At 48.0% G+C, this 7,824-nt stretch overlaps 1 protein-coding gene across 1 annotated transcript in view; it reads right to left on the reverse strand.

Moving 5' to 3' along the window:
* The window catches only part of BAG3 (BCL2-associated athanogene 3), a 23,374-nt gene that overhangs the window by 15,230 nt on the left and 320 nt on the right, over positions 1–7,824 (reverse strand). The window lies entirely within an intron of this gene.

Genomic DNA, 7,824 nt, shown 5'->3' on the forward strand with positions numbered 1-7,824 from the left:
GAAGGACAGTCAGCTGAGGTGGTTCAGGGGCCATAAGAGGCCTTGCCTCGGGAAACAAGACTTCATGCCCATCTGGGAATCCGCAGACCCACATCCAGCCAGCACTCTCTACTGTGTGGGGAAGCCGAGTGCCTCTCCGAGAATCCCCTCCGACTTCTTGGTGGAGGCTGGGGCCCACAGATTGCACACACGCCTCAGGTCAGGCCCTGGCTCCTCACAATCCCGCTGGACGAGTACTGGTATACGCCCATTTCTCAGAAGGGGAGACTGAGGCTGGGCAGGGGGGAGGTGAGTGATTTTACCTGAGACCACCGGACACGTGAACACTTTCACTATTCCTGTCACACCTGTACACTGTGGGATTAATGACTGTTGATGGCTAAGGACAAACGAACATCTGCAAACCCTTTGTCTTCCCGGGGGTGAAATCGCAGCAGGAGGGAAAGCATTTCATTTCGCCCGGTGGAGCTGAGCTGAGGCACAGACCTGGAACATTCAGTTCAAGTGTGCTCCGGGCCAGGGAGCCAAGGCTCAATGCTGAGTCACCGCCTGGCTAAGGCAGGGCAGCGAGAATGGGGCACTCAGTTCTGAGTCACCACAGACCGGAGACTCCTCAGGCCCAGCCCAGGGCCTCTGCTGGGAGTGAACCCAGGTCCAGCCCAGCAGCAGAGCCGGGTCCTACTCTGACCCTCGGGCTCCGTGGGATAATCTAGAACATTCAAAAAAGCCATGTGGCTGCCTTCCCTGCTACACACATGTTCTTTCCTATCTTCCTGCCGTTTCCACTTCTAAACCATTCATTCATTCATTCTTTGTCCAAGAAAGAATTTAACGTAATTGAAAAAAATACAACAATTCTACTTTAAATTTTCAAGAAACCAAGGAAGTTACTTCAAAATAGGAAATGCCTGTTCTTCAACAGGATGCTAGAGAATTTTCAGGGCTAAGTCTCATCTCCCTCACTCAGGACGCAGCTCTGGGTAGGGGAGCTCTCAGGAGGCACTTAATGTACACAGGATTTGGCAGCTGGCACAGGGGTAAAGAATCCGCCTGCCAGTGCAGGAGGCACAAGAGATGTGGGTTCAACCCCTGGGTCGGGATGATCCCCTGGAGTGGGAAATGGCAACCCACTCCAGTATTCTTGCCTGGAGAATCCCACGGACAGAGGAGCCTGGTGGGCTACAGTCCACAGGGTTGCAAAAAATCGGGCATGACTGAGTACACACACACGCTATACACAATATTATGGAGGCAGCAAACAATCTGCAATCCTGGTCTTCAGAACCGACAGTGAGCAAGAGGCTTTGCCGCTCTGCAGTGTCTGACCTTACTGCCAGCCTCACAAACGGAAAAACTGGAGACAGACTCCTCGCACAGCCCTGGCTTAGTGGCATCTGGCTGCTGACAGCAACCAACCTCCCTGGCAGGCCGGCTCTAAGATGCTGTGTCACTGGCGGGGACAAAAAAAAGACCGCCTCCAAACACGTAAGGATGAACTTAGGGAATCAATACCCAAGTCCCCTGTGGAGAAAAGGCCATTCAGAAATTCAATAAAAAGGAACCGGCAACTGGGAGACGTTTGGGGACGAGGCTGACGCCGCTTAGGAACCGACAGAAGGCTTCCTGCAACACACACGTCAGGAAGGGACGCTTGTCTTCAACAGCCCGGAGCCCAGGCCCATGTTTTCCTCTTCTCCACAGAGAATTGTACATATTGAGCCCGTGGACCCTGCCAGGCCCTGAAGAGGCAGAGAGATGAAAGAGACGCAGAGTCTGCCTCTGGGACGCTCAGCCCACAGGGACGTGACCTTGAGGCAACGCAGGAACGTGCTGCCTTTTAGAGGAAAGTTTCAAATTGAAGTAATGTGGCATCTGGAGCCGGGATGGGCTGCTTCCAACTGGAGAGATGGGGGAAACGCTTTGTGGAAAATGGCCCTGAAGGAGGCAGAACTGTCCTCTGTGTGACATTTTAACACCATGACTCGCAGAGAGCGGGCACTCAAAAAATTTCGGCAGAGATGAATGAGCGGAGACTGGGGCTTGTCTTCTCAGCTCAGACCCAGGCTCAGGAAAGGAGCCAATGTGTCTGATGAGCTGTAGGAGATGGACTCAAGGCTGTTTAAAATCGGGGCTGTGCCTGGCGAGCTCAGAGCATAAAGGTCTAAGTTTAAAGAAGCGGCTAGGCCCGCTAGCATCGAGTCTGTCACCTGGGGTGGGGGCAAAGCTCTGCTCACAACAGTCTGTTCTGTCACAGCTGACAGGCTTCAGGCCAGGGACCTCCCCTCTCTGCACGTCTGTCTCCTCGTGTATAAGGTGAATCTGACAGCTTCCACCTTCGTGAGCGCCTTTGAGGGTTTAAAGAGATAAGGTTTGTAAAAGCACCCACCTGTGTCTGGCACATGTCTACAAAGGTGTTGACAGACGGAAAAAATCAGTTCCTCCCTTCCTACAGAAATTCTCTCTGATCAAGCTTTTGCGAGCTGCCTGACTGGCTGAAAAGCTGCCAAGGCCCCCAAAGAAATCGTCCTAGAAATATGTGAAGACTGAACAACACCAACTATCTCACCAGGCCGCACGATGCCAAACAAGGGCTGGAGATCAACTTTCACATCTGCAAAAGGAGGGGACTTGGAGCCTCGCTTCACAAGTCCAGCTTTTTGTCTGAGAGCTGAGGCAGAAAAGGATCATGGGCACGCGGACTTGATTCACAAGCCATGGGGAGCCGGGAGGGCCTGGAGAACTCTGTCAGGTATCAGAGAGGTTTCCTTGCGGTTCATCAGCACTGGAGGATCCTCAGAGGTTCCCAATAAGCAAAGCCTTCAGCTACTGCTCCCAGTTTCTCTATATAAGGCGTCTTAAACATGTTAAGAGCAACATTAACACAGCAGAACTATGAAGCAGAAAGAATAGGTTTGGATTGATGCATGGCTTCCTAATTTTTACGAAAAATGCCAGGTCGTTTTTAAATGTCAATGGGAAGGAACCAACGTGTAGAGTGGTTTATATAAGGCAGCTGTGTGTCATTCCAGAAACGAGGACAACCTAATCAAGCCTCATGGGTGGTATGTGGCTTCCTGACTCACAGGCAGCCCCAACAGCATCAAACAGCTAAGCCTTCCCGGCCCTGGCTAACGTCAACCGCCGCCACAGTTCCTGCGCGCTGTCTCTACCCCCTGTAATGGGCAAATATACACCACGACACAGGCGACAAGTTATTGGTCAGGTCTTGCATAGGCCAAACATGGACTGTTCTTCAGAGGGGAGAACGAAGGTCCTGGATGAGCTGGGCTCCAAAGGCATTTGTTTGGCCATGTTTTTATTAAACCCTCAGCAAATTGCTATTCATCTGTGATACAGACATTTGCTCCAGAGTCACTGCAACTGGCTGGAAATATAAAGGAAAGAATGGCCGCTCCTTTCCTGTGTTCTGATTCTAAGAGGCACAAGAGCTTGCGATCGATCTGCAAACCACAAGATGATCTCATCTCTCGGAATATTCAGGAAGCTCTCCTGAACGTGAAGGGGAACAAATGGGTCTCTGCTTCAACTGAAACTCAAACCAGCTCTGAGTTCCTCTGCAAGGATGCTCCTATCTGTTTCCTATAGGGCCTGAGGATAATCTGTCAAACGACTGCGGTGAGATTCAGCTGGCAGGGCAAGCCTCTGGCCTGCTTCTCCTGGGGTTCCCAAGGGTCTGGGGATCACCTCCCCACACCTGGCACTGGCACCCTGCCAGGTCCATCCCTCCCCCTACCATACCCATCATCATCCCCAGAAACTCAGGCACCTGCTGAGTTTAACCAGGAAGGAAGGGAGGCTCGGGAGATGGCTCTGCAGGTCTAGATGTGAAGCAGGATCCTTTGAGAATGCCAAGGCTCACACAGGTGCACACAAAGTCATAGCTCCCCCACGCCACCCCCTCTAGGATGTGGGATCATTGTCCTTTGGTGACTCTCAAGTGCCCAGGTGCCAGAATCAAGAACCAACAGGGCAGCTTTTTCTGACATACAGATTTCTGGGTCCTACCCTGAGCTACCGGGATCCAACAAGGGAGTACGCACAGCTGGCAACCTGTGTTCTCCTCAGGCTTCCCTGGAGACTGCCAGGCTCGGGAATCCGTGCCCAGGCACCTCCGGGACCGGAAAAGCTAGAACCGCCCTGCTCCTCTGCCCAGGGAGGTTTGTGAGGGAGCGGCACAGCACCGCACTCCAAAGCATCTGGCCTCTGTTTATTTCACAAGGCGAGCCAGAGGAGCGGCCCGCATAGAAACTGTACGTCTCAAAGAGGATGCCAAGCCCTCTGCCAGAGAAGGGACCTGGACTGGTAGGAACTTGCCAAGAAACGTGTGCAGAAAATCGATATCCAGGAAGACTGCAGGTGGGGAGGTTCAGATTCTCAGAGTGGAGCTGGAGTAAGCCCAAAGCCTTTGCCTTTAGCTGCCCTGCCTCTGCAGTGAAGGGCAAGATACTTTCACTTGCCCCCTCTTTAAAAATGGGATGAAAGGTCACTCTAAACACCTCAGGGAAATGGGAGAGGATCAACTCTAAGACAACAGCAAATAAAACTAAACCATACACAAAGTTCTAGTCTTCTTCTTTCCAAGAAAGTCATTCATTTACCCATATGACTAAACTGCAAACACCCCAGAAACTGTCTTCCCCTGAAGAGGGCTTTCTCTGTTCTTCATGTTCAGTGAATAGCCCTTGACTGACTGACAGCATCTTCCCTGGAAGGTAAGGATGCTCAGAGGATCCTCTTAGCTCAGTTCCTCTAAAATCACCCTTTGTTTTTTGCCAGAATTATTTTCTCAATCCACATTAAGAAACCAATCTCTGATATAAAGTGCTAGTGAAGGATATTCACTTCATGGCAAATAGATGGGGGAAAAATGGAAACAGTGAGGGACTTTGTTTTAGGGGGGCTCCCAAATCACTGCAGATGGTGACTGCAGCCATGAAGTTAAAAGACACTTGCTCCTTGGAAGAAAAGTTACGACCAACTTAGACAGCATATTAAAGTTTTAGGGGGGCTCCCAAATCACTGCAGATGGTGACTGCAGCCATTAAGTTAAAAGACACTTGCTCCTTGGAAGAAAAGTTACGATCAACTTAGACAGCATATTAAAAAGCACAGACATTACTTTGCCAACAAATGTCCTTCTAGTCAAGACTATGGTTTTTCCAATAGTCATGTATGGATTTGAAAGTTGGACTATAAAGAAAGCTGAGCACCGAAGAATTGATGCTCTTGAACTGTGGTGTTGGAGAACACTCTTGAGAGTCCCTTGGACTGCAAGGAGATCCAACCAGTCCATCCTAAAGGAAATCAGTCTTGAATGTTCACTGGAAGGACTGATGCTGAAACTGAAACTCCAATACTTCGGCCACCTGATGAGAAGAACTGACTCACTGGAAAAGACCCTGATTCTGGGAAAGACTGAAGGCGGGAGGAAAGGGGATAACAGAGGATGAGACGGTTGGATGGTATTACCGACTCGATGGACATGAGTTTGAGTAAGCTCCAGAAGTAGGTGATGGACAGGGAAGCCTGGCGTGCTGCAGTCCATGGGGTCCCAGAGAGTCGGACATGACTGAGCGACTGAACTGACTGAAAGATTTTCCATCATTCACAGAAGTTAAAGTGAATTAGTCACATAGTTGTTTTGTGTACATCAAAGCACAGTCTTGAAAGCCATGAAGCCCACAGAGCTAACAAAGTGAATGTTAGTTTTTTCCTTATGTTCTAGTGCCACGTTGAGAAATCTCAATTAATTTGGTAAGCAGCTCTTTTCTTGAGTTGATCACATCCAGCCATCACCATCCAAGTAGTCACAAAAGCCAGAAGGGCAGAAAAACAATCAAGTACTCCAGCCTGCACAGTTCACCCTTAAATTTCACAGAAATTTAAGACTCTTCTACCTTCTTCTGAACAATAAACTGCCTCTTAATTAGGACTTTCCAGTGTAGGTCTCTCTTTGCTATTGGTACTGGCTGAATGGCCTTTGGAAACACATGTGAACTCTCTGGGTTTCTTTCTCAGAAAAAAATAGAGGCTGAGCTAAAAGATCTTTAACCATCTTTTGACTTTAAAATTCTGTTAAATTTTCAAATCAACTTTCACAGCATCAAACTTCTGATTTACTAGCTCTTATGTTCCACTTGTTGAGAAAAATAATAGTAACTTAACCTGTTTTTTTTCCCCCTTGAAAAAGTTTGTAAAACCACAGCCTAACCCATCCATCGTACGTAAGATCTCAACCTGCTGGGTGAGTTTCATGTTGAAAACCAAGTGCCAGAGATGTGGCATGTACACTGAACTCACAGTGGATATGTTCATACTTGATCTACACTCACCACCAACAACGCCAGTGGATTCTGACTCTTCCTGTCTCTATAGGAAGGAAGCCTCAAAATGACAGGATTTTTTTTTTTTTTTTTTGGCCTCAGTGAAGATCTACATCCTTGCAGGCTGCATTAACAGAGCTGGTTTGAAATGAGCTTTAGTTTCACTCAATAATGGGCTGAACAGACAAAAGGAATACATGGTTATGTCGATCCCAGCTAATTACAGCCTCTTGAAATAATTTTCAGGAATAAATATACAATTAATTTCTTATAAGTATAAGCTGCTGATTGTACAATATCTCACTGTTGGGCACCAGAGTTTCATAAATATTTTAAAGGAAAAAGCTGCATAAAACTGAAGGTGGTTAACACAGATTTTTTTCTTCTAAAACAATGGTTTATAAAACATTTTTAATTCTGTGAGTTTTTAAATCTTCAAAATAACTTACCAGCTCATGTCTTTTATTTTGCCCAGACAATGTAACACTACTACAAGCCTAGTTCTTTTTGCCAAGCTTTACGTTTTGAAAAAGCTCAAAGTTATAGAGAATTACAAGAGCAATACAATTAGTTATAATTTTTTAAATTAACGGACTCATTCCAAGTTTATATTTTCAAATTGTCATGGTTCTAAGGATTAAGTAGTATATACACCCCTGCATATATGTAAATAAGGCATACTTCTAATACAAAAGTATTACTACTAAATTATTTGTGTATTGGGGATAAGAAACAAATCCTAAATATTTTAGTAGCATAACAAGGAAGGGAATGTATTGATATTAAAAAAGAAAAAAAAATCTCTTTCTGACCAGGGTGAGGCAGTATCTAAGGCGATAGCCAACTAGGGGACAGTCTGGCATCTTCAGTTTAGAAATTGCCTGGAAGATTGCATCTTATTTTTAACAAGTCATACCAGAATATATTCGTAGTGAAGACAACTTTCAAACAATAATACAGTTTTAATTTCAAATACAGAAGGGAAAAAAAAAACAAGAAAAGGAATGCATTTACATCAGTCTCCTGAGTCACTCTGTGCCTGAGGTGGGAGAGTGAAGTCAAGATACCCTCACCCAAGTTCAGGAACTTGAGGAGGTAAAATTCCTAAGAGACCCTAAAGGACCCCCCACATTAACTTGCCAACGGTCCCCTGGCGTCTGCCAAAGCACGGTCAGCAGAGAGAACCGAGGATCTGAGCCCTGGAAGCCGGGTGGAGACCGTGGCCGGGCCTGACCCGGGCCTTGGTGCTGAGCAGGCCGGCCACCCGTCGTCTCCTGGCCCAGGGCCCCTCGAATGGAGCCGGTGGACGGGACCTGGTGCCACAGCGCAGGTCCCACTTCCCGCCTGACCCCCGGAAACCAAACACGGCCCAGGGAGGGCAGTCCTCTTGGGAACCTCCCCAAACTGGCCCAGACGCCGGCCAAGGGCGGGCCTGGAGAGGGGGCTCGTGGGGGGCGCAGCAGGCCGACCCCCCTGGGAG

This window comes from Bison bison, unplaced genomic scaffold (genome assembly GCF_000754665.1).
Source record: "Bison bison bison isolate TAMUID 2011002044 unplaced genomic scaffold, Bison_UMD1.0 scf7180017864456, whole genome shotgun sequence".
In the NCBI taxonomy this organism is placed as follows: domain Eukaryota; kingdom Metazoa; phylum Chordata; class Mammalia; order Artiodactyla; family Bovidae; genus Bison; species Bison bison.